At 42.5% G+C, this 27,774-nt stretch overlaps 1 protein-coding gene across 4 annotated transcripts in view; it reads left to right on the top strand.

Annotated features, from left to right (window-relative positions):
* The window catches only part of RSPO2 (R-spondin 2), a 175,754-nt gene that overhangs the window by 22,123 nt on the left and 125,857 nt on the right, over positions 1 to 27,774 (top strand). Inside the window, exon 1 of one of the 4 annotated variants that reach the window (XM_053242752.1) lies at positions 25,624 to 25,692. The exons of the other annotated variants lie outside the window; for them this stretch is intronic. The gene's annotated coding sequence lies outside the window, so the exon portion shown is untranslated. Of the gene's footprint in view, positions 1 to 25,623; positions 25,693 to 27,774 lie in introns of those variants that run through there. 4 annotated transcript variants of the gene reach the window in all.

Here is a 27,774-nt window from a genome sequence, read left to right as displayed (position 1 = left end):
CAATTAGATATAATTTTTGATTGAATTTGGTCTACATTATGTTCTTCATTTTAAGCAGCTTGTCAACTGCTTCAGGGAAGGGGAAACCATGACACTGGAGCTTTCTCTGTAACCTGAACATATTCCTTTGATGGAATGCAATGTTTAGATGAGACCTTTGGGGAATAATTATCATGATGAGCTTTTAAGTAGAAACAATAACTTATTCCAGTTTTTAGTATCTGAAGACAATTGGCTGACATCCTGAGTAAGGCAGTGTGGATGCTCCAGAAAGACATGTCTGTGCTTTAAAAAGCTTATTCAATGCCACTGCATGTACTGGGTGTGTGTGTGTCAATTTTTGATGATTTTCTCTGCTGCTAGAAGTGCCCCGTTCCTTTCAAAAATATGTCCTCAAGGGTCATGCAGCCATCAGGGACATATTTTCAGAAGGCACAGAGCACTTTCGGAGGCAGAGAAGATCACCAAAAATTGTTTGGTGTCCTTCAGGAGTCAGGTCAAGACTGTTTACATTCTAAGGCTTTCAGGTGGGTGATATGTGTTCATCCTTGCTGCTTTGATCTGGTCATATTTGATTTAAACTGGATTATTTTTTGCTGTTTTATGTTTTTAATTTTTTAAATTGTTTTTGAAAGCCACATTGGACATCTTTAAATAGAAAAGCAGGATATTTTAAGATAAAACATTATTGGCTTCTTGCAGTGAGCATATCCTGTGTCGTGGAGACTTGGTACCTGTCTTACCCTGGCAAACGTCCTGAGCTCTTGGATGGTATAAGAAGTTGCTGTATGGATGCATCCAATGATGCTTGCAAAGTAGGGGTGTGTGATTCGACCTCAAATTTAATTGCAGACCCCCTAATTGATTAATCAAAAGCAGCCTTGATGAATCACCCCCCGATTTGGTCTGAATCCACTTTGCCTTTGCCAAATGTGCAGGCAACATGGCAGCTCCCTGCTGTTGGGCAAGTCTTAGTGGGTGTATATTTTGGACTCATTGCCTTTTGGATTTTCTTCTTACTTATGTCCTGCATTTTTGGAGAGGTAGAAGGGCTAAGAATGGGGAAAGATGCTGGGAAGCCATAGCACAATGTCCTTCATTGTAAGGCGGGGGAGCCAGTCATGGTTTCCATTGACCCCAAATCTCTCCCCCCTCTCTCATATGAAGCTTTGGCTTGAACTAAAATACTTTGCACTGTTCTCTTGGCACTGTGCAGAGGTTGGCATTCCCACCATGCACTGCTACGCTTTGCCCAGCGCCAGTGGGGCTCCTTTAATGCAAATGGAACCCTCTCAGTTCCCAGCACCATATTGGAAGACATGCATGTAGAGTTCTAGGGGGAAAGAGCCATCTATGCAGAGCCTTTGGATGGATAGGGCAGTATAGAAATGAAATGAAATAAACTGAAATAAATAAAAGCTTGGGGAAAGAAGACAATCCCCAGCCCTCCATGCACACCTTCCGAGATGGTGCTGGAGTTCAACAGGGCTTTCTTTCCCCCCCTGATTCTGATAAAAGTGCAGCACTGCACAGAGGTCAGTGCAGCACTGCACATAGCACTGCACTTCAGGAAAGGGCTCTTATCTTGAAGAGTGTTTTATTTATTTTTTGTTTTTTTGTTTTGGCCAAAGTGGCCCCACTTGAAAAATAGTGAGGATCATTGAAGTAGCATGATGGGACTGTGGCCTTAAAGCCCTGCTTGTGGACTTCCTGAAAGCATCTGATTGGGCACTGTAGGAAACAGAATGTTGGACTAAATAGGTCTTTGGTCTGTTGTGGCGGGACTCTTTCTGTGTTGCATTCATCATGGGGACGCTACTCAGAATGGCCTCCCTGTGATTAATGATGCTGCCTGATTGGCCTGTAAGGTTTAGAGGTAGTTGTCGGCCCTCCTGCAGATGTTGGCCTACATCTCCCATAATCCCTGGTTATTGGCTACTGTGGCTGGGGATTATGGGAGTAGTAGCCCAAAAACAGCTGGGGGGGCCCTAAGTTGAGCAGGCATAAAACATTAAAGGTTCACTTACCATGAGGAGGGCACCAGTTACATTTTGAGGCAGTGTGTGACTTGAGTGCAAATTTTCAAGCATTTGCATGTAGGAATTGAGGACCTGACCCTTGCTTGTTGTCTCTGTGTGTGTGTGTGTGTGTGTGTGTGTGTGTATGTGTGTGTGTGTGTGAACACACACATGTTTGTGGTCCCTGATTTGCTTTGTATATTGTTGTGTACTCTGCATATGAAGGAGCTACATGGAGTACCCCAAATTTGAGTATGGCCGCTTTCGGACATAACGGGCAACTTTAGGCAAACAGGTTGTGAGGGCTTTTGTACTGTTTAAAAAAACTGCAAAAACAATTTGTCCAGAAGCAATAGCAGGCCCCTGGACAAAACAAATGTGTGTGCACAGTGGGAAGCCATTCCTCTCTCCAGTCATTCTCTCTCTTAAAAAGCTGTGGTTTGTCTCCAGGCAGCTGGAGTTGGAACTCAAGTTCTCATTTTCACTCCCTTCCAAATTTCCTTCCATCAAATGTCTTGAAGGGGTGGGGGGAAAGTAGCAGTTCCCAACCTTTATTTGACTTATTGAAACATTAGCAGAGGAATGAACACACAGTTCTCAACTTTTGGAAAGGAACTGAAATGCAACCTTTTCCAACCTGAATCCAACGACGGGCCTGATCTCGTGATGTTTTCTCTTAATAGCTTTTACAAGCAGCCAGTAAGTGAAACTTACGGCATGTTCAGCCGGGTGTAATCTGAGGCTCTTTGGGTAAAATAACATTAGTCTGTGCTACTTAAACACACTCTGGAAAGATTAAGGAGGAGAGGAAGGAAAATATTTGAGGAGATCAACTGGATGTGGTCGAATACAAGAAACGTCACCTGAGATGGATTAGCATTTTGCCAAAGCTTGACCTGAATGGGAGACCTCCATTTAGAACTTGTGTTCTTACCAGATCAGCTCCTGGTAGACTTTGCTTGTGTAGTTTTCCTACCGGAGTTCATACAATGAAAGTCCAGTAATTTACTGAGGTTCAGTGTCTCAGCTGCTGTTAAGTTTAAAAAAAATAAAAATCCCCAGTTTAACATTCCTTCTCCTTATTAGCTGCAGCTGGCTCTTTCTAATTACAAAAGTCTTAACTTCTTTTTTCATTAAAGCTCTGTGGCTTCTATTCTGCTTTAGAGCTAAAATGTGTGTTCACCCTTTCCCCTCTGTTACTGCTAGCATAGGTTGTGTCTTTTTGAGTTGCCTCAGAATGTGATTTGCCTGACTCCAAGGTTTGGCTTCTCCCAGGTTTTTTTAATATTAGAAATCAGAAGGTTGTTCTAAATTCAGAGTCTTGTTCCTTTTGAGTAAATGCAGGTATAGGTTACTTAACCTCTTCTTCTTAAGGGGATCGTCTTACATTCAGAGTCACCTTCTGTTCAGGTAAATATGGTATTGTTGACACTCTGGTAGCCAAACAAAAACTCACTGCATGACTTCATTTTCCCGTGCATTGAATTTTTACAAGTTGAACCTTGGTTCTACTCAGGTCCAGTCCAAATCCTAGTGGTGCCTAAGGCAGCAGACCTAGCTGCTGCTTTTCCATGCTCATGTCAGCAGTTTCTCCTCAAGCCAAGCCCTGAGGACCTTCAACTTCTCCTCCCGCTGCCCTTCCAACCATCCCCTTCTCCATGATGCACAAAGCAGGCTGAAGAGCAACTTCTCCCCCTTCCAAGCCCTGGCCCTTCCACTACTCCTCCCCTGCATGCAAGCCCCGCCTCCCTTCCCCGCCTCCATCCAGCCCCAATCTTTGTCCTTCTCCAACAGTCAACCATCCAACCTTCTCTCTCCAATTCACCCCTCCTTATCTGGTGTGGGGGTGGCTGCAGCTGCCCCTCAGCCCATCCTCATCTCACTCACCAGCTGCTCCTAATTTCCCCTTCTCTCTGACTGCAAGGGATGGGGCATGTGGCAACGGGAAGCGTGAGGCTGCACTTCCTGTAGCTCTGTTCCCTGCCCCCTGCAGGGAGGGAAAGTGGAGGAATTAGAAGGGGCCGGTAAGGGATATGAAGATGAGCTTGAGTGGTGGCAGCAAACTAGTGTGGTGGAGGCAGGGTGCAGACCTCCTGGTGGCATCTCCACTGTTTCAGACTCCAACCCACCAGGTGACAAATATCTACAAATGTTTCAGACTTGGAAATAGTTGCCGGCATGTTCAAATCATGGGCAAAACTATGGTTGGAAGTCTTGAAAAATGAGTTGCTTCTTGTTTGTCTTGTTTTATGCTGGTCTAGGACTGTAATAAAGATGATTGATTGATTGAGTTACTTCTTGTCTGAGCAGGTGTCAAACCATTTTGGAAGAATGGGATGAATCCCCGGCTAGCCTCTGAAGCAGTGAATTTTAAGAAGCTGCTCTATACCTGAGGTGTAGACGTCGACAATGCTCTACAGTGAAATAGCATTTTATGTTGCAATATCTTTAATGCAACTTTTTTTTTTTTTTTGGTAAGGCCATTTCTCTGGACTGGCACAAGTTCTGATCCTAGTTGGGTGATGGCTTTATGCAGATCTTTTGCCAAACAATGCAGTTTGCATCACACTGTGGAGTAGGCTACATAAATTGTCAGCATATCAATGTGGAAGTGATTCACACCATCCTAGCAGTGACAGATATCACCCATCCTTTTTGGCTGCCATCCTCCTCCTACTTATATTGGACCACATCCAGAGGGGTGCTTGTTGTGCAAGGCAGAGATAGTACAAGCAATTTTCTCCTTCTCACCTATTCTTTGAACCTGAAAGGTGTTCTGAGGGTCAAGGAACCTTCAGCAACATCATGGGATGTGATGCTAGTGGCTGCAGGGGGAGAGGGCATCTTCTAGGAGACCCCAGAAACTTTGTGGAGATGCCTTGCACTATTGGAATCTCTGCTAATGAAAAGTGTCTCAATGTAGTTTCTGGGATCTCCCAGAAATCCCTTGGTGTAGTACAGGCCTGCTCAGCTTAGGCCCTCCAGCTGTTTTTGGACTATAGCTCCCATAATCCCCAGCCATGGTAGGTAATAGCCAGGGATTATGGGAGTTGTAGGCCAACATCTGCAGGCGGGCTGAAGTTGAGCAGCCCTGGTGTAGTGGTTCAAGTGTTGGACTAAAACCAGGGAGACCCAAGTTCAAATCCCCATTCAGCCATGAAACTCACAGGGTGACTCAGGGTCAGCCACATGTCTCTCTGCCTAACCTACCTCATGGGGTTGTTGTGAAGATGAACATGGCGACATGCACCACTCTGGGCTTCATGGAGGAAGAGTGGGATATAATTGCGGAGGATACCATGACCCTCAGGAATGTCTCTTTGGGTGGTTTTGGGGGCTGAAGGAAGGAGAAAATTGCTTGTGCTAAGTCCACTCTGTGCTCATGTCACTCTGACTACAGCTCACTTAGTTTTAACCAGTTCAGCTTTATAAAATGTGAAATTAAACAAGACTCTGCTTGATATAGCCAGTCTCTAATGTTTTTTGGCTCTAGGAAGTTAGCTACTGAAGACAGGTTGGGGAAGTACTCTAGACTGGAAAAAATGAAATAATAATTTCCTTTCTTAAAATAAAATTTTATGTTTTCACGTGAATAATACTGTTAAACATTATTATTATCATTATTATTAAGTTGAGAGTGGCTGGAATTTCCCCCCAATTGTCCTCAATAACGAAGTTACCATAGCCAAACAGCAGAGGAAGAGATTTGCTACATCAAACGTAGTCTTGTTTGAATTTTCCTCTGATTTGGAAATGTTCTGCAGAGTACTCCAGCCATGTGAACTGTGCCCCTTCCAGCCTCTTAGCAGATAAGCACTGCTTCGTATTTTATTAGAACAATTTGGCTCCTGACGTGAACTCAAGACTCATTAATCCTATAATGTAGTGGATAGAGTTGGAAAAATACAGGAAGTAAATATGTTCTTCATTATGCACTCTAATACCAACCAGATATGGAGTGTGCAATTCTGTAATATGGTAGTCAGAATGTAGTAGGCAACTAGCAAATTGTTGACAAGACTCATCTGTTCTTCATTTGATTCTGGAGTCTTGAGCAAAAATTCTTAAAAGTTTGAGCAGCCGATGTTGCTGCTGATGCTTATCGCTACAAGATGGGCAGATATGGAGTGGGTGGGGATGGCAAAGACGTTGCCCTCTACGGAAACAGTAGTTGCTGAAATGGAGTATGCATTTCCTAGGAAGCAAACCCATACCAGACCAGCCCAACTGTACAATCAGTCACCTGGCAGTGGCAGTGTTCTTTGGCCTGTGACACCTCCTGTGCCATGACTTTCAGCTGCGGCCTTAGAGTGTTCTGGGGTATATTTTTTGGATGACATAGTGTAGCTGCTGGAGGCAGCAAAATGTGTTGCTGGTTGCATACCAAAAGGAAACATCAGTTTCAAATACTGAGATGTGTTTCTGAAGAACTGAAATTACGAATGAAGCGCTCTACCAAGGGTTTGTTTTCCATGTTATCAAGCAGTTATGGTGGATGAGATGGGAAGTATTTTCTTAGGACTTGTCAAGATGATTCTGGTGAAGGGTGTTAAGTGCATGACTTCAGCACTTCCTCATCACACAGACACAGTTGGTCATGGTGCTTCAAGACTTGCTGATTCCCTAGTGAGCCATCTTGGTGGCACAGTGGTGGAGGGCCAGTCAGTAGACCATGTTGCTTCCTGTCTGTGCAGGTTTATTGGGGGGGGGGTATGTCTGTTTTATTTATTTATTTATTTATTATTTGATTTATATACTGCCCTTCCAAAACGGCTCAGGGTGGCTTACAATTAAAACAAACCACTAAAACAGTAAGGAGCTAAAACAAATTAAAAAACAATATAACAATTAACAATTTAAAAACATTTTAAAACAACAATTAAACAATTACAGTAATTAAAAACCCTGAAATCAGGTTTTGAATTTTAAAATAAACCAAATATTAAACCCCCCAAAATTTAGGAAGCTGAGAAAGCTTTGGTGAAAAGATGGGTTTTCAGGTGTTTTTTGAAAATTGCCAGAGATGAGGAGGATCATATCTCAGCATGGAGTGCATTCCACAATCTCGGGGCAGCGACCAAGAAGGCCCGTCCCTGTGTAGCCACCAAATGAGTTGGCGGTAACTGGAAACGGATCTCCTCAGATGACTTCAATGGGCGGTGGGGCTCATAATGAAGAAGACGCTCTCTTAGATACCCAGGGCCTAAGCCGTTTAGGGCTTTTAAAGTTATAATTAGCACTTTGTATTTTGTCCGGGAACCTATTGGCAGCCAGTGTAACTCCAACAGTAAAGGAGTAACATGGTCTCTCCAAGATGACCCAGAGACCAACCTGGCTGCTGCATTCTGAACCAACTGAAGTTTCCGGACTATGTACAAAGGCAGCCCCACATAGAGCGCATTACAAAAGTCCAGTCTGGAGGTTACCAACAGATGTACAACCGTTTTAAGGTCATTGATCTTGAGAAACGGGCGCAGGTGGCGTATCAGCCGGAGCTGATAGAAAGCACCCTTGGCCACCGCCTCAACCTGAGAAACCAGGGAGAGGTGTGGATCCAGAAGTACAGGCTGCGAACCTGTTCCTTTTGGGGAAGTGTGACCCCATCTAGAACAGTGTGGAATTCCTTTTCATGAGATGTTCCTGTGCCTAGTGCCATCTCATGACTGTTTGCTGCCTGAAACAGAGGACCAAATGGTGTGCTGTCTCTCTTTTCTTGTTAAAACTGCACCAAGAATTCCTTTCTCAGTTCAAATATCTCCTTCCTTCCTTCCTTCCTTCCTTCCTTCCTTCCTTCCTTCCTTCCTTCCTTCCTTCCTTCCTTCCTTCCTTCCTTGATGCTGTAGCCTTGCCTCATAAGGGAGGTGCTACAGAAAAAGTGCTCCAGGCATTGTTGTGAGCCACCCAGAGAACAATTTGTTATGGGGTGGCTAACAAATAAAGTTATTATTATTGTTGTTGTTATTGTTATTTATTATTAGTTTTTAGTGGATGCACTAAAAAGTACCCCTTTCTAGAGGTTAGCCGTAGGATGCTGTTTTCAACAGTAGAGTTAAAAAGGGTATGATGCATTGATGGAGGATAGGAACACTAGTTCACAAGTGGACTAAGAAAGCAGCAAGTGCTTCACATGAAGCACAGTTGCAGCTGTGCTGCAAACTAGCACAGCTTTTCTGTTTTTAACATGCTCTCCTGCTCCCCAGAAGCCAATCTCCCCAGAAGATTGGGAGCCTCAAAATGGCTCCTTCAAAAAAAAATGTGGAAACCCCCCTCTCACAATTTGTGACAAATTTTTGGCCCCTGTTTTTGTATTTGGGGCTACTGGACTGCTGCGGACCCATGAAGCATGATAGCCACTTCACCCCTGCATTTAAAGGACCATTTAACCCTCATTTTTGGCCATTTCCCCAACCTCCGGCAACCTAACCCCTGCATTTGCATTGGTGCAATGCCTCCATATTCGCGGTTTCCGTATCCACAGTAGTAGCAAAGAATGGAACCCCTGCAAATACGGAGGTTCTCCTATACACAGTTACAGCCCTATACACAGGTATAGTCATTCACATGTTATGTTGAATGCAGGTGCAGAAGTACACTTCCGATCTGTACCATGCATTTGAAGGGCCTTTATCCAGGTTCTCTTTTAAAATGAACACAGGTATAATATTCACACAAACACATGCATGACTGTACAGACATCTGTACTCTTGTACAGCATAATGTCTGAATTGGGCTCCTGTGGCAGAGAATTCCATAGATTAATGGGAAATGGCACTGTGTGAAAAGATACTAGCTGGGTGACTCTGGGCCAGTCACTTCTCTCTCAGCCTAACCTACTTCACAGGGTTGTTGCGAAAGAGAAACTTAAGTATGTAGTACACCGCTCTGGGGTCCTTGGAGGAAGAGTGGGATATAAATGTAATAATAATAATAATAATAATAATAATAATAATAATAATAATAATAATAATAATAAATACTTCCTTTTGTCTGTCCTACATTTTCTGCCAATCCATTTCGCAGGGTGACCTCTGGTTCTAGCATTATGAGATTGGAATAAAAACTTCTTTCTCTCCACACCATGCATAATTTACAAACCTCCCCTTGGCTGCCTTCCCCCTTAAATTAAAAAGCCCCAATTTTGTAGCCTTTCCTTTTAAGGAAGGTGCTTAGCTCCCTGATTGTTTTCGTTGTCCTCTTCTGCCCGCTTTCAAGTTCAATAATATCCTTTGTGAGATGCAGAAACCAGAACTGCACACAGTATTCCAAATGTGGTCACAGCACAGATTTGTATAATGGCATTATAATATTAGCAGTTTTATTTTCAGTCCCTTTCCTAATGACCCACAGCATGCAATTTGCCTTTTTCACAGCTGCCACACACTGAGTCGACATTTTCATTGAGCAATCCCTTGCCTCAAGATATCATCCTATCTTGAAGCACTGCCAAGAAGTGGTTAAGGGCTGTATATTACCCATTTTTGGTTGGATGGTCTACTGGTTGGTTGTTCCAAAATGTCCCCCTCTCTTTTTTACTAGGTTTTTACCCTCTTTTTAACTTTTGCATGCTGTGTTAAAATTACAAAACAAATAACTGTGCCTCCTCAAGATGACCCAATCTTGTATATTACTTTGTATATGAATAATGATTGTCCACAGCAGAACCTCGTTGAGTGATGTGACAGCTTATACTTTTAAAATGCTGTTGCTGCTTCAACAAATGTAAAAAAATAACTTAGTTACAGATGAATTGTGCATATTCATCTCTACTGTTGAAACATGGACAGTGACTTGGATGAAGCTTTGAATGTTCTATAGTTTGCACAGAAAATGTGAAAACGAATGGGCTTGCTTGTGTTAACCTTTTTTAAGGAAAAGAATTCAGGATGGTAATCGATATGATTAAGGATTGGAACTGTCAGCTAATGAGATTGATTTTATCTTTCTCATGCGGTGGATTCTCTCTGTCTTGGAAGTCATTTATTTATTTGGAAATTGGTTTCCAAATTTTGTCTAGTTAAAGTCAGTGGCCAAAAATGTTAACAACTGAAGCCTCTCTTTGAACAATTGGTATTTGGGTGTTTGGCGAAACAGTTCAGATGCACAGATTTCAACTTTGTAAAAACAAAAATTAAATGTGTAAGTTGGCGCTCTTTCTCCCACTTTCTCACTTGCATTCCCCTGCATATTACTGCTGCATCTTGAGAAATCCGAGGGAGAGCAACCAAGAAGGCAACATGCAGGGATCAGACTGGTGGATACCTGGCTACTGGGGGATAAGGCCTTTTCCGTGGTGGCTCCCATTTATGGAATACTACAGATTATAGTGCTGACAACATCTTTTGGGCACCGACATAAAACTGGGAAATGACTTGCCTAGCAAGCATGAGTCTGCTGGTTTGAATCCCTGCTGGTATGTTTTCCAGACTATGGGAAGCATCTATATTGGGCAGCAGTGATATAGGAAGATGCTGAAAAGCATCATCTCATACTGCATGGGAAATGGCAATGGTAAACCCCACCTGTATTCTACCAAAGAAAAACTACAGGGCTCTGTGGGCTCCAGGAGTCGACACCGACTCAATGGCACACTTTACCTTTACTTTAGTTCTTGTAATATCCATTGGCTGACTTTCTGGCTAAGCATGTGGCCGCACCCCAGGAAGAAGCATTGTCACGGTGAAGAGCTTTCTTAGCTCTACAGTGCCTATCATATAAGGAGGAGGTGTCTGATTTTCACTGATCTCTCCTTCCCCCCAAAGAGCCCTGTACTACTAAAAAGAATATGTCCCTGAGGGCTGCATGACCCTCAGGGACATAGTTTCAGGTGGTGCAGTGCACTTCTGGAGAGGTCAACAAAATCTCCCCCCTCTCTGCATAATAGGCACTGCAGAGCTAAAGAGGTTCTCTGATGCTTCTTCCTGGCGCATGGCCACATGTTTAGGATGTTGGGCATTGGATGTTCAGATAATGCATGGTGTTGCTATGGTCACTGTGCTTTAATGTTTGTAAGCTATCTTGAAGGTTGGGTATTGAAAAAGTGGAATATAAATGGGAAAGGGTAGGAGTGAGATGCATTAAAACTCTTTCAATGTTCGCATGTCTTTATTGACTGTTAATGACATATAATGAAATATAGCACAACATTCTCAATAAATGAAGAATAAAAAAACCTCATCTCATTTTTCTGGAATTTTAGTGGGAACCTGTCAATTTGGAGAGGCTTTCTTTAAATTATTATTCTTACCAAGAATGTTCAGCGCTTCTAGAAGTCCCATGTAAATGCTCTTAATGGCTTTCAGCTGCGTTTTGTAAAAAAGTAAAATAAAATTGGAATCTTAGCTGCTAATATCTACCAGGTCTTAATAGCTGCTCAGCATGTGCTAACTGGAAACCTAGCCGTGACTGTTGTTGTGCTTTTTAAAAATGAGGTTCTAAATTAAAAGGGTCTGTTTGGATTTCTTTGCTAATTCATCTTCTAGCTACCGTTATAAATTCTGGTTTATATTTTGGCTGTTTTCAACTTTCATATTTTTATTTTTGTATTGTTTTCCTTGAGCAAAAGCCAGCCCTCTTTTGCTGTCTTGCTGACTGCTTTGTAGCAATGTGGCTTACAATTGCTCTCTGAGACGATGATGAGTTTAGCGGGTCACTTGTGAATGCATGCAGTTATTTGGCTCCTGCAGAAACTACCAGCCACATTCTCTGTGTCGAACCATTAAAAACAAGTTGACTGTGCATGGCGCAGCTCAGACAAGTAAAACGGCTGACTTTTGACATGTGCCTATTTCTATGCAACTTAGTTTGCAAAATGCTACCAGAAAGCGCAGGGAGAGAATTATGATTGACTGCAATAACAGAGCACAGTTAAATACCCTTGAGCCCCATTGAGATTCATGGGATTTAAGTGTGTGTAACAATGCACTCAATTCCAGTTTTTCACCTGCTGGTTAGTTCTCACAAAACTCTCATCATAATCACTTGGTTCACACAGTGGTTCAAATCTAGGCTTATTGTGGGTTTACCAACCTTAGCATGATTGTGTGAACCCACACCAAGGTGGGAATCTCAGACTCATCTCAGGCCATAAACCACCTTGGCAGTTTTGCCCCATTTTCCCCTCTCCCTGGTTGGGCCTCCTCCTCCTCCCTCCCCTCTCCCCCCACGATCGGGGCACAGTGGGCTTTGCTTCCTTTGTTAACCTCTGAAAGCCCACTGTGCAGTGCAGTGGGATCTGGTGGGGGGGAGTGAGCTCCTTCCACTCCCCCTCCTCTCAAGTAACTGCACAGACTGCTGTCTGCAGCCCATTTCTGGAACAAAGGGGAAAAATCCTATAGGGTTGTTGTAAGGAGAAACGTAAGTATGTAATACACTGCTCTGGGCTCTTTGGAGGAAGAGCGGGATATAAATGTAAAAAAAAAAAAAAAGCATGGGGAATTTTTCCAGAATTTTTTTTTTTAAAAGAATTCTCCAGAAGTTTGGCTTTCAGGAATCAGCCTGCAGAAGCAGAGCCCATTCATTCACTTGAGAGGAGGGGAGGCAGAAGGAGCTCGATGCTGCCCCCATCCCACCACACTGCCCAGAGGGCTTTCAGAGGTTAAAAAAAAAGGAGGCAAAGGCCCCTGTGCCTGGCCGTGGAAGGAGGGAGGGAGGGGTGGAGGAGGTGGGAGCAGCAGTCTGGCCAGGGAGAGTGGGAAACGGGGCAATGCTTCGTGGCCGGGCAGAGGGTGAAACGGGGTGCCAGGCAGTTGGGTGGTGTTGACGGATGCAGCAGAGACTGCACGCCCGCCAGAAACTGCTACATGGGGTGTTTGTGCACATGCATACCTTAGAGGGAATAGTGGACCTCACTAGTTTCCAGAAACAAAAGTTCAGGTCTGGATAAACTTTTTCTGGAATAGAACCAAGCAGTCTATCTTCCTGAACCCACACATCTCTCAATTTAAGTCTGACTTCAAGATTGTAACCTGCCCAAACGACTGTGGATTGAGAGTACTAGAAAGTAAAAACAAATACACTTATAAAAACTTTAAAATATCATGTGGAGAGGAGATGGGGTCACATAAAGTGAAGGATACAGACCATTCATTAGCCTTTGTCTTTAAAGACTGAGAAGGACTGGAGAACTTCTTAGATTGCTTTATCTGACCATTGTGAAATAGATTTTGCTTTCTTAATATGCAAGACTGGAATTTGGGCAATAGTGCTTGAATTGGTGGTGGTGGTGGTGGTGGGGAAGGTCCTGTCCCTTTTGTAGTTGAATCTGAGGATTGCGGCACTAGTGAGAAGTTCTCCCCCCTCTTAAATGTCCTTGCAGATGTAACCATTTCAGTGTTCTATAGTTAGTCTTGTAATTAGAGTGATGATTATGTTCTTGAAGAATCCCACAAATTAAGATCACAAAAAACGGCAGTGACTCATGAGAACATTTGCAGTATGTTAACGTGTGGTTGTCACTTATGAATTATGTGATTACTGTGTGAAGTATTTATGGGTTTATGGCTTCAGAACAGACGTTAAGTACCATGTATTGTTTCTCAAGAGAAATGGTCTATTGTGCTCAAGTGCCACTAAGGGTCCATTGTGTAGTTGTGAGCTTCATTTAATCAAAATGGGTATTCTTGTCAGGGTCTGGTTGTGAAATAGAGCTAGTTCCTTATAAATACTCTTTATTTTGGTATTTTCACAGAAGAACAAAGTTATCAAACAAGAACAGTCATCATCATCATCATCATCATCAACAATGTTGATTATGTCAAGTGATGTATTTGTATATCTGAATCATTTGGCTCAGATTTTTAATAAATGAGGATGTTCTAGTGCAGAGGTAGGCAACCTTGGCACTCCAGCTGTTGCTGAACTCATCATGCCCAGCTACAATACTTTACAGATGGGATGATGGGAGTTGTAGTTCAGCAACATCTGGAGAGCCAAGGTTGTCTACCCCTGGTCTAGTCAATGATATTGTAGACTTATCTGTATAATTCAGGAAAGGTAGCCAGCGTGGTAACAAGTTTTGTTCAGACTGGGAGTTGATAAGTTCTTTGATTTGTGAACAGATTTTGTCCATAATTAGCATGTCTCAAATTTTATCGAATCTGTCTTTGAATAATGGGATCCTTCCCCCTTCCTTTAGTTATTACAAACTTAGCTGCCATTAGAAGAATTGCAATTAATTCATTGTAACTTGTCAAAAGGGGTACATTGGTGACCCAAGGCAGGAGTTGTTGGACTTACCAAAGAAGCTACTTGGAATAAATGGCCATGTTGTAAGGAAGAGCCATCCCCAACATCACATGGGCCATTGTCAGTGTAGCAGAATTTGTCCATGGTATAGGAAGAGGGCAAAAAGGGAGAGCAAGGGCAATGGAAGAGAGAACTTAGCAGTAGTGAGTCATAGGAACACAGGAAGCTGCCATACAGTGAGTTAGACAATAGGTCCATCTAGCTCAGTATTGTCTACCCAGACTGGCAGCGGCTTCTCCAAGGTTGCAGGCAGGAGTCTCTCTCAGCCCTATCTTGGAGATGCCAGGGAGGGAACTTGGAACCTAGTGAAAAATAGTGAAATGTAAATGGCTAAAACAGTTCCCAGTTGTGTCTCTTCATTTCAGATTCAATGCACCCAAGCAACTAGCCCACAAAGTGGGAAACTGGTAATGCTGGCTGGCTCTTGTTTGCAGTTATTCCGACTTGCATTGGAAAGAAGTATAATGCTAAGGTGGAGGGTCGCTAATCGAAAGTGGTGTTTCTTTTTTCTTATGGACAGCTTCAGTGGGGAGGGAAGCAGAATAATGACTGTGAAGTTTATAGCTCCTAAATTCATGTTTCAACCGTTATGTTGGGCGTTATGTCAGGTGGTAGTTGCTTTAATAGTGGACCAATATGGACGATACCATCGCAGCACATGCAGAAAGAAAGGAATCATGCCAAGAATGTGCCCATCGTAATGATATTGTAATGCTGATAGAGGACATCTGATGCTAGTGCACAAGGTGTCGTGGAATTGCCTTTTAAAAATAGCTAATATGGAAATAGTTTCTCCCTAATACAGAGCTGTATGCCGGTGGCTCATAGTATCAGCCTTATGCATTTGTCTGCAGCAGCACTTTGTAATCCTAGTCAGTTTGCAAACTGTGGTGGGATATGTTCTATTGCTATCAGCATTGACCTTTCTTGGCAGGATAGAATTCAGTGATTGTTTCTCCAGCATGGCAGTTTTGGAGTGGTTTTTTTTCTTGCTGATATCTAACCCAGAATTGATTTAGCTGCTCATCTTAGGTTAATCATTCCCATGTGAATAAGTGAGGGGCAGCACTACCACTGTTCTCTATGTATTGATGACAGTATTGTAGACAGTATTGTAGCAACTCTCTTGCTGTGAAGGTAGGTATACAGTTGCCAACTTTTTTCTGGCAGTGCTCTTTTGACAGTGCCCTTTTGACAGTGCACAACATGATTTAACCAAGGAACTTTCACTGAATCGCCAAAAAGCTTCCCCTACTGTGTCCCCTGCTAACTAACTGAGCAAACAGGCACCTTTTAAAAGTGGCGATTCTTTTTATTTAGCAGGGGGAGAGCAACTGGCCCTGGCCGACCCCAGCACAGCATCCCTCCAGTGGCTGATGCTGGTGTCTACCTTATGTTTCCTTTTTAGATTGTGAGCCCTTTGGGGACAGGGAGCCATTTTACTTATTTATTTATTTCTATATAAACCGCTTTGGGAACTTCTGTTGAAAAGCAGTATATAAATATTCATCATATTCGTATTTGTACTGAATTGCTTCCTGTCATGCAGTTACTTATATGAAAGCCTTGCCAGAAATAAAGTTGGCAACCCTGTTTCAGGATTGTTGCCTTCTGCTTCAACCAATGTTAGGAGCCTGTTAAAGCTGGAAGATGAAGCTTCAGTTGTGCTGTGGTGCTCTTTGCAGCCTGGCAGAAGCACAGCATGGCACTATCATGTCTCCATGCATGACCTCTTCTGGCCTTAGAAAAGTGAGTGCAACTGTGTTGGCTCTGCAGTGCTCCTTCCATTCTAAAATACAGGCACATGTGCAAGACACTGACACTCTATGTGCAGGGTTCATGTGACTTTCTGCATAGGAGTGATACCAGTGTACAAAATTTGTCACATGTGAGGCAGTCTTAAGTGTTTGCACAAGAAAAATATGCATTTATTTCCCCCAAACCTCCAAATGCAGGAGGGTACTGAAGGTGTGGAGTTGGCTGGGGGGAAGACCTTTTAATATGCCCTTGAAAGCAAGGGCCGCATTATAACGAAAACATTAAGACGCTCTTCTGGGGGTCTGTGTGTGTGTGTGTGTGTGTGTATTAGGGATGTGCAGAACTGGTTTGAGCATGAACTGGACCGCTGCACACCAGGCCAGTTTGTGTGGTTCATTGAACCGACTGGCCCAGCCAATTAGTTCAACCAAACCATGTTGCTTTGGCATGTTCGGTCCGAATTCAAACCAAATTTGAACCGAACCACACCAAACAGTCTGTGCACACCCACTGTGTGTATTTGAGTATATATATGTATGTATACATGTATATATATATAGATTGTGCAATGGATTGCATTGTATTTATTTTAAAATGTGTTCTGGCCGTCCTTCAGAAAATCTATTAGGGTACAAACATAAAAAGCAATATATTCAATGAAGTCACTCAGTAAAAGCAAAATGGCAGAAGTAGAACTGCGGTGAGATTACTAAAGATCGAACAAAAGCAGAATTACTATAAATTCAATAAAAGCAATAGAAGATTCAATAGAAACAAGCACAGTGGAAATTTATCCAATTTAAATTATGTTCTGCAAGGCTTGGACAATAAAAACATCTTCACCTGGCACTGAAAAGACATAACAGTTCCTGCCCAGTGAGCTTATTTGAGAAGGGAATTCTAGTATTTGGGTGCTCTAGTCTTGGGGTGCTTTGTTCAAAAAGGCCTTTTCTCAGTCATTATCCATCTGGCTTCAAATAATGGGGGAGAACAAATGAAGGCCTCCATAAAAGGAGCACCAAACCAGTTCACATACATCCCTATTGCACACTACGATAAATCTGAGGAAACTCTTAAGGGATGTGTGTGTTCTTCAGAGAGAAGGCTGGATCTCATAGTTCACCCATATATTGCAATTTTGAGAGTTAAATTATGGATATATATGTCTCCCCTGCTAATTAGGCAAAGAGACACATTTCAAATGATGATTCTCTTTGTTTTAAGCAGGGGAAGAGCAATTGTCTCTATCCAAACTGAGCACAATAACTCTCAAATAGTGGCTGCTTTTGGTGTCTGCCTTGTGTTTCTTTTTAGATTGTGAGCTCTTTGAGGACAAGGGACAATCTTCTTCTTCTTCATCTAGCAGGGGGAAATCAACTGGTTCTATGCACCTGTAGAACAACATCCCTCCAGTGGGTGTTGCTGGTGTCCAACTTATGTTTCTTTTTTAGATTGTAAGCCCTTTGGGGACAGGAAACCATTTTAAAATTTTTATTTATATCTATTTCTTACATATATCGATGTATTACATATAACTATGTTTATTAAATATATCTATGTAAAACTTTTGAGGATACCATGGACAGCCAGGAAAACAAACAAATGGATCATGGAACAAATCAATTCAGAATTTTCACTTGAGGAACAAATGACCAGGCTCAAACTATCATACTTTGGACACATTATGCGAAGGCCCAGCTCCCTCGAGAAATCCATAATGCTGGGGAAAGTTAAAGGAAAGAGAAGAAGAGGACATTGAGCAGCAAGGTGGATGGACTCGATTACGACAGCAATGAATGCACCACTGAGAGACCTGAAAGGCCAAGTTGAAGACAGATTGTCCTAGAGAAATTTATCTGTGTGGTTGCTAAGAGCTGACACTGACTTGAAGGCACTTAATCAATCAAAACTACTTTGGAAACTTTTGTTGAAAAGCAGTATATACATATTTGGGAGGAGAGCTGGTCTTGTGGTGGAAAACATGAATTGTCCCCTTAGCTCAGCAGGGCCCATCCTGAATTGGGACTAGATGTGTGAGCACTGTAAGATATTCCCCTGAGGGGATGGAGCTGCTCTGGGAAGAGCATCTAGGTTCCAAGTTCCCTCCTTGGCATCTCCAAGATACGGCTGAGAAAGATTCCTGCCTGCAGCCTTGGAGAAGCCACTGCCAGTCTGTGTAGACAATACTGAGCAAGATGGACCTATGGTCTGACTCAGTATATGACAGACTCTTCTTCTTCTTCCTCTCCCTCTTCTTCTTCCTCTTCCTCTTCCTGTGTTAAGAACATTTTTGCCTTTGAAAAGCAGTATACAAATAACAATATATGAAAGACAATCAACAGACCTCAGTGAGTTGCTGTTTTAACAGAATTCTAGGCAAACATTTTATGGAGTTTTGGTGCTGATGAAATGTCTTGCTTCTCTGTAACATGCCAAATGTGTGTAGAGCTGTTCCCTTTACTTTAGCTGCTGCTGAAGGTTAAAATCACTTTAGGGGGAAAAATAGTGGCATAATGCAGCTATTCAGGGTTGCACCACAAGAAAGGAAGGAGTTTAATGGTCTCCATATGTATGCTTTTAGTAATGGCAGGATAAAATTTTGCTATACCACATAATGGTAAACCATCAGTGCTATAACATCTTTGGGGGCTTTTGAGTGCCTTCTTTTATAGACACCCTCCTATCCAAGATTAATTCGCTCAAGATTTAAGCCAGCAGCGAGTAGGCAGAGATCGGTTGCCTTGTGCAGCTGCAAAGAACAGCTCATAATTCCTCAAAGAATTAGCACTTTTTTTGGAAAGGAAAAAAAAGGCAAAAAAGCAGTTTGCAATCAAATATAGTATTAACGACTTGAAAGTAGTTGTTTCGAACGCTTCTGAATGCGGAGCCACTTCAAAGCCTGGCTTTCTGCTTGTACATAGCCTGTAAGAATCATTCATCATGGAAAGCAAGTAATTTCCAAGCTTGTGTTTTAAACCTGTTTTTTGCTATTCTGGAGAGAGTAATGTGCTTTTGCTTAAGTGTATTATAAGTACACAACATTCTTTGCAGCTTTTTGCAGTCTGCTATGAAACTTCTGCTGCTGAAAACCTAGTGATAATGAGAGCTATTTTTTGACATCTGATATAAATGCTGCACTTAATAAACTAGTTGCTTTTTTAAAAGGACATCTTTTCCTAGCAGAAGGCTCTGATCTGGTCCACAAAAACTTTGCTGGTCGAATTATTGTGACAATAAAGATTTGATTTGATTTTTGCCCACAAAAACAACAGAATGAGGGAAAGCCTTTGAATGGTAGATCACTAAAGACTACAGGTAGGAGGTACTGCTTTTCAGTCCTAGTACATTTACATAGTACATTGAAAACTAGCACATTGGCTGAATTTAGACATCACATAAAACCAGAGTTAAATGGGGCAGAGGCTGGAACTCCAGTACATCCAAATTTGTGAAACCCCAGTTTTGAGTTGAAAGTGACGTGTGGTTTGCCATGCCAAATTCCAGTTTGAACCTTTGGTTTGCACAAAGGTTCGTGGCCTAGACCTCTGGTTTGGTTGCTGAAGCATTTCATTACATTGAATCCCGGACACCGCCATAACCACGGTTTCGTGCTGATTTTCAAACCACAATAATAGAGATGGTGGTGTAGACCCAACCAGGATCATGGTTGCTCCATGGCTGCAGCCCTTCTCGCTGGCCATCTCTCTGAGTACCAGCCCCTCCCCTCCTGTCACTTATCCAGCTATGGAGTTGCCCGGCAACTGATACTCCACCACATCCCATCCCAGGCTTGTCAGCCTGTCAAGTGGCAGGGTCACATAGGGGCATTCTCTCTTCTCACTCTGTCACCTGGCAAGCAGGAGGGAAAGAGGATGGGATGACAAAATGGGCACTAAGTGCTTTGCTCCCCGAGAATGAAGTGGCAGTGATGTACAGTATGTCCACAAGCACAAATGCTCCAGGTGGCAACATGAGTAGGACATCCTATCACAGCACCGGGTGGGGAACAAATGGCTGGTGGGTGGGTGTGTGCTCAGGGTCAGGTATAAAAGGAAGCCCCAACTAGGGATTCTCAAGCAGCCAAGTTCTGTTTCCCCCCAGGAAGGTTGGGGAAGTGGGGCCCAGCCCTTTCCCCTTTGGGGATTTGCGGACTCTAGGCATACTCCAGAGCAGGGCCATACAGCAGGATCAGCATTGCTCCAGCGAAAGGAGTGATACCTCTACATCTCTGTACTTGGGAAAACATCTCTGTTTTCAGAGATCATCACTACATCTCTGAACTTGGGAAAACTACCTGTTGAATTCTTGCTTGTTTAGTGGAAAGGCATATGTAAGATGGTGTTAAGGCACTGTGCACAGGGTGACTAGAGAGGTGTTTTGGCAGGTGCAGCTTTTCTTGTATTACTATGGCATTTATATATTAATATATGATATCCTGGTTCCAGGGAATGGTGTGTAGACACAGGTAATCTAAGTAGGTTTAGGTCTTTTCAGTGCTTTGATGAGAGGCTTTGAAACTCATGAATGCCATCTTGAGTTGCACCGTGATTGCAGAATAGGGCAACCAAGATGATCAGGGGCTGGGAGCACCTTCCTTATGAGGCAAGGCTACAGCATCTGTGGCTCTTTAGTTTGGAAAAGAGGCAACTGAGGGGAGACATGATTTAGGTATATAAAATTATGCATCAAACAGAGAGATTAGCAGAGATAAATTTTTCTCCCTCTCTTACAACACTAGAACCAGGGGCCATCCCATGAAACTGAAGGTCAGGAAATTTAGGACCAACAAAAGGAAGTATTTTTTCGCACAGTGTATAATTAATCTATGGAAATCTCTGCCATGGGATGTGGTGATGGCCACTAGTTTGGATGGATTTAAAAGGGGTTTAGATCAATTCATGGAGGACAGGTCTATCAGTGGCTACTAGTCCAGTGGCTATAGGCCACCTCCAGCTTCAGAGGCAAGATACCTCTCAATACCAGTTGCAGGGGAGCAACAGCAGGAGAGAGGGCATGCACATACCTCTTGCTTGTGGACTCCCCAGAGGTATCTGGTGGGCCACTGTGTGAATCAGGATGCTGGACTAGATAGGCCTTGTGCCTGATCCAGGAGGGCTGTTCTTATGTTCTAAGAAAAATAAGATCTAAGTAAAACACTGGTGTCCTGCCTTTTCCTTACATTGAGGTCCACTTTGCCGTGTTTTGATAATTCAGAATATGGTCTGAAGGCAAGTAACAAACAGTTCTACTGCTGAAGCAATCTAGGTCTGATTCTTTAAGCTGCCTGGATGGGGTGCCACCTGTGGACCATATGTAAACTACTCTGAGCTCTTCAGAAGAAGAGTAGTGGTATAATTTTACTATAGGAACATTTTCTAATCCAGAGAACAAAAACAATGTGTAAACTGAAATGGCATAAATGAAAACAGAACTACAAAACAAGGAGCAAACGAAAAGCCCTTGATTGGAAACCCAATCATGGCCTTTCTCGCATCATGCTAACAATGCAGAAGGTGGTGCATTTTCCTGGTGCATTACTGGGGTGGGGGGGGGGGGGAGAATGGCTGCTAGCCTGTTCCTTCTCAGAAGCTGGCTCTTCCTTTAAGATAAGCCCCACACCCATCCTCTAATCCAATTCAACACCACACTGGTGTTGGAGCAGCTCCCGATATTGGAGGAATTTTTATCCAGAACAATTTCTGGAGAAGAATGCTCTGGCACGGTTTGGGTGCCTCTGACCTGGTAATCAGTTCAATATGAAGCACAGCCCTGTTAACCAATACATCTTTAATCTCTATGGCAATAATGACTGATCTCAAATGGTGTTGGACCTGTATGTGGGAAAGGTGTTCCTTCAGGGATTTAATTATTTTTTTATCCCATCCTTTCCCCATCTGCAATGATGTATGGTTAAAAACCTATCTCCTTAACATCTCCTTGTTAGGACAGTGCAGACTGCAAAGCTACCCCAGAGTAGGAAAGAGTTTAATTTAGGGCTCATTCCCTGGCAATCAGGAGTTTGCAATCTCTGTTCCTCTCTCTGCTGTCCAACTGGGGTGATGACCCACACTTTGGGGGAGATTGAGATTTTGCTATTAATGGGGCTGTCATCAAGTCCAAGTATTTATGCTCTATTTTAGCCATTGATCATAAGAACATCTATTACCAGTGAGACATGCATAGTAGTTATGTGCAAGTCTGTAGAACTCCCTCGACATAGATTCATGTGCAGCTTACAACGTTTCAGACATCCAGCTTACAACGTTTCAGAAATGTATCTCTTGAACCATATCAGAGTTTGACATTTTGAGTTCCGCTCTGGTAAAGGTTTCCAAGTGCAACATATCCAAGTGGAAATTTGAGCCAGAATCGGGTACAACTGAAACTATATCACATGTGGGGCTTTCACGCAAGTGTGTGAAGGGTGTTATGGTGGCCAGTGAGAAGCAGCTGCCACTCCTTTTAAACTTGAATTAAAAACAACAACCACCAAGGCCTCCTGTGGAGAACCAAGCCTTCAGGAAAGGAAACCACCAATCTTTGGATGGAAAAACAGAAACACATAATAGGCCCAGCAGACATCCTTGGTCACTCTCAAGAGAGGAGCCTCTAAGGCTGTAGTTCAGTCACACCCCAAGGAAGTAACACACCTGCCCTCATTAGAGGCAAGTAACTTGGGGATGCTATCTCCGAGAGAGGGGGGCAGAGGCAGTTACCTGTGAGAAACATAAATTTGAGGAAAGCTAGATCAAAGGGGGAATGAGGATGAGTGGAAAGAAGCTTTAAAATCTGGGCCATCCATCCTGGGGTCTCAGAGGAGTTAATCGACACCGATCCCTGTGAGGTAACAGCGGGGCAAAGGCTAGGCTAAAGAAAGCCCTTGGTCCCTGGGTGTGAAAAAACCACTCAGGTTGGGGCTAGGAGAACCAGCAGGAACCATAGAGACTGGGGACAGGGGTGAAAGGAACCCAAGAGGAAGAACTGTTGTTAAGTGCCAGCTATTAACATTGTTAATTCTGGAGCATTTCTGCTAAGTTTGAGTCTTATCTTTGGGTCTACCCTTACAGTCCAATTTTGAACTTAGCCCATTTGATGTAGAACTGCCTTTGTGTGAGAGGTGGTGGTGGGGAGATATCACCACATTTTCCTGCTTTGCTACAGTAAGCCCCTTCCTTAACAGATGAATGAAGGTGATGAAAACACTAGGAATTTGTTATGAAATAAATGTGATGGCTAATGAATGAGTAACCAAAATGAGGGCTTCAATGATGAAAGCAAATTAAATGGGGGGGGGATTAAATACTCCTAGCACTATCATGGACAAGTCTGTCTCATGAAAGCAAAACTGACATAAAGCTGTCTTCCATTTCAATGGAAAATGTTCAGAGGATACCATCCTACTTTTTTTTTTTTTAATATTTAACCCCATATCCCTTTGCTGTCCACTTCTGTAGATGCAGAGTGAAAGTCTAGTATCAGATTAATTCAGTGGAGGACAGTATCTAGATGATGTTAGTCATGACTAAGCCCCACTAATGAATGAGGTTTAATTTAGTCATGTCTCATTTATTTTAGTGGTGCTTAGTCATGACTAACGGACTGGATCCTGCCTGGAGATGATGGGGCACACCAAAATGACTTATATGGGGAATGTGTTACCTGCTAAATCTTCTAAATATTTGGGGTCCAAGAATTAGGGGTCAACTTCTGAGCATGTTAAATGGGAGTATTTTACTACCAGGGTTCAACACAGTTCCCTGGCTCAAATCACTTAGGAAGTTAGGAACACAGGCAGCTGCCATATACCAAGTCAGACCAGTGGTCCATCTAGCTCAGCATTGTCTAATTTATTTCAATGGGATTTTTTGCTCAAGAGTGCTATAGCAAAATAGCACTCTTTCACACACGCACACACACTCCTTTTTAGTGCAACTCAACTACCTGCTTGCCTCTGCTGCAACTATTTGCAACTTCTATTTGCAACTACTACTGCAAATTTGCTCATTCCACGAGCGATTCATTGCTCTGGATGCCAGCCACTGAGTTTTATTTGCTTCCCACTTTTTTGGGCTACTCACAGCAGTAAAAGTAGAACAAGGCATTTCTCCTCCCCATCAAGGCAAATCTAAGTGCAAAATAGGTGCACTTATTTACTTGGGAGGAGAGGAATTACCAGAAAATAGGGATTGTCCCTAGTAAACAGACACTGAGCCTATGGAGCCCAGTGAGCTATAGGAATTGTTTGAAGAAATCTGGAAAGGTAGTGATGGAGCCAGGCCAGACTTTGGTGCAGAGGAAGTACAGCTGGTTTATGGGTAGAAGTACAGGTGGAGGTATAGCTGATTTATGGGTGGAAACTGACAATCTTGAATTAACTCAGTTTTCAGCCCTGCGTAGTGACAGAACATGGTTTACTGACTGGACCAATCAAATACAGGGAGCTTAGCAGCCATAGCATATAGAGAGGTTTTGTTGTCAAGACACATTTGTTCACCTAGGCTTTTAATTAGACATTGTTTTAATTGTGTTTTAATTGTGTTTTAATAGTTTTAACATTTTAAATTTTAATTGTTGAAATGTGTTAATCTTTTTATTGGTTGTTTTTATTGTCTTGTAAACTGCCCAGAGAACTTGCGTTTTTGGCGGTATAAAAATATGATTGATAGATAGACAGATAGACAGATGAATAAGACATCTTCTAAATATTACTACTATAAGCATGTATTGCATTTTAATTCTTTTCTGTGGTGAGCTCCTTGTGGGGTCGCAAGCTTAAAAGGGAGGACACACATTTATTCAATAACTTCAATAAATGTATTAAGATTTTATCTCTTTGTTTCTCTAGCTACAAAAGTTACTGTATTATACAAGATGACTCTGAATTTAAGACGAGCCCCTTAAAAAACAGAGGTTAAATATAGGTTATATCCTTATTTACCTAAAAGGAAGAGGACTCTGAATATGATGATCCTCTGATTTCCAACATGAAAGAACTTGGGAAAAGCCTCGTCTTGGAGTCAGGTAAACACAGTAGCACTTTCAGAAGCAGGTATCCTTTAGGTTTTTGAAACGTCCAGTTTAATATGGACTATGCAGGGCCAGTGCAAAAAAAAAAAAAAAAAAAGAGAGAGAGAAGAAAGCATGACATATCATGGAACTATTGGTTGCAAATAATCATAATGCTTTCCAACAATAATGTTTCTTAATAATGATAATGAATAATTCCTATCAACACTGAACGTTGTTTCAACCACTGCTGTCGAATCCTGTGATGAAGCTGAATAAATCTTCTTTGTTTCATAAGAGCAGTGTGACCGACAGCCACTCTATGAAACACTGGTAATTAGGTTCATGTTTAATGTGTGGGCAAAGGAACCCATTGCCTTCCGAGCTTAATTCCCTTTTATTATCTTTGTGTAATCTGAGTAGGTTCTAACTAGGAGTTCTCTAAGAATTTGGGTAGCTGGTTTTTACAACTATAATTTAGGCGTAGTTACACATACCTCTGACAGTTCACCACTTCCTGTTAACATATTCAGCCCATAAAATGCAGGGATGATGGGATAGTAAACTCTTTCTCAAAAATGTTTTGGTTGTCTCCTTTTTGAGCTTCTTCCTGCCCCTTCCCCAGAATTTCAGGCTTCAAAAGGAGGAATCAACCCTCTCATAAATGGTATTTGATATACTAGTCAGCTACTGTGTAGTCATGCAAATTGACCATTATTTATGTTGATTCTGTTGTTTTGCTTAATTGAATGTAAAAATCACATCTGAGTAAGGATTTGGGAGTGAGTGTGTGTGTGTGTGTGTAAGATTTTGTCTCTGACATTAATTTATTATTAAGGAGAGGGGAAGAGAAAAAATAATGTGCACTTGAAGGGTCTGAGATATATTCCTTGACTGAACTTAATTACCACAGCTAGAATTGAAACAGCTGGCAAATAAAAAAGTCATCTTGACCTTTTTACTTGAAGTTTGGGATAAATAATGTATATGATCACAATTATCCATTCAGGTACAATTAAAAAAGGAAACAAAGTTCTGATAAGCAGAAATACTGTACTGAGATAAATATATTTATTATTTATATTTATTATGGAAATATATTTATCATTTCTGTGGTAAATGAGTATTCTTATTATTTAAAGGAACAGGTTTAACCAGAATACTACTATAGATACCTAATATTCTCAGTTTTGGTGGATTGTTTTAGATTTGATTTACATGTTATCTGGATGAATGTATACATAATGAAAATGAAGCAAATGTGGGGAAACCCCTAAATATATCCCTTTGATTGGCTTTAGTTTTAGAGCATCTGATTCTGAATTCTTTCTTCTTACCTAAGTGGAAGCATGCTGCTTTGTATACTCTTTTTTCTTTCAAAAAATCATTATCTGATCCTTGTGCATTTGAACTTGGGCTCCTATGACAAAGACACGCTTGTTTGTGCATTCGTGGAGTTTAACAAGAAGCTGGTGTTCTGTAAGTGAGAGTACCTCATTCCCTATAATATGGCACAGTAAAAAGTAACTTGTAATGCATACGTGAGTGTGCAGGGAAACTAAGCACAGAGGGACCCACTTATGTCATCAGAAGCCAGGAAATTCAATTTTAAAAGGAAGAACTGCTGAAACTTAAAATAGTCTGATGCTCATAATGAAAATGTGTATTTTCAACATAGTTATGCACAACTTGTAACCCACCAAGGCAAATGCATGGGGCAGCAGCTGCTTTTCAGAGATGAGTGTACCACTTTCTGGGACTGAGTTGAACTTTTACTCTTGCATATTTATACAACATCGTAGGAACAACACAGGACATCAGAAGTTGCCTTAAACCAAGTCAGACCATGGGCTCATCTACTTTAGTATTGTCTGCACTGACCAACTACTTGGGGTGTGCATGGAACCAGCTGGTCCAGTTCGGTTCAAGTCCGAACTCGACCCGAACTGGACTGGGCCAGTTCGGTCTGGCACCCTCTCGAACCCCTCCGGTCCGGTCCAAGGGGATTCCGCGATATTGTTTTTAATTTAATTTGTTTTAAACTTACCCCCTCCAGGGGAGTTGCACGACGCAGTGGGAAGTGTGTGTGTCCATGGAGGTTCCCCTTCCCCCCACTGGCCTCCTTTACTGCCCAAACCAGCCCATTTGGCTGGCTCTTTGGTCCATTCGGGTCTTCCTCCTCCGACACGGTGGCCATTTTGGAAGCTGCTGCACCTGCACAATGGGCCTCTGTGTGTCTTGGGTCATTCCCAGGCCATGCAGAGGCCCATTGCACTGGCACGGTGGTCTCCAAAATGGCCACCACATCGGTGGGGGAAGGCCCAAATGGGCTGAAGAGCTGGCTGAACAGACCAGTTTGGGCATTAAGGGAGGCTGGTGGGGGAAGGGGAAACCCCTGTGGACCCCACCACCACCTTGAGCAACTCCTCCGGAGGGAGTAAGTTAAAAATAAAATAAATCTATCTTTTTTAAAAAAACCGTGAACCCCCTGAACAGCCGGGGGTGGGGTTCAGTCTGGGGTCAGACCGAACAGGTGGTAGTTCGGTTTGACCCCGAACAGTAGAACCAAACCAGTTCGAGGTCGAACCTGTTTGCACATCATTACTAACTACATCTCTCCAAGGTTTCAGGCATGAGTCTTTCCCAGGCCTTTCTGGAGATGCCAGGGATAGAATCTGGCACCTTCTGCATCTGTGTGGCTTCTGTGTGGACCATCTTTGTCATTTCCACTCCATTCTCTTGCCCTCCA

The sequence above is a fragment of the Hemicordylus capensis genome, chromosome 4, assembly GCF_027244095.1.
Source record: "Hemicordylus capensis ecotype Gifberg chromosome 4, rHemCap1.1.pri, whole genome shotgun sequence".
In the NCBI taxonomy this organism is placed as follows: domain Eukaryota; kingdom Metazoa; phylum Chordata; class Lepidosauria; order Squamata; family Cordylidae; genus Hemicordylus; species Hemicordylus capensis.
The sequence above is the reverse complement of the archived record's forward strand: the minus strand, read 5'-3'. Positions and strand labels throughout refer to the sequence as shown.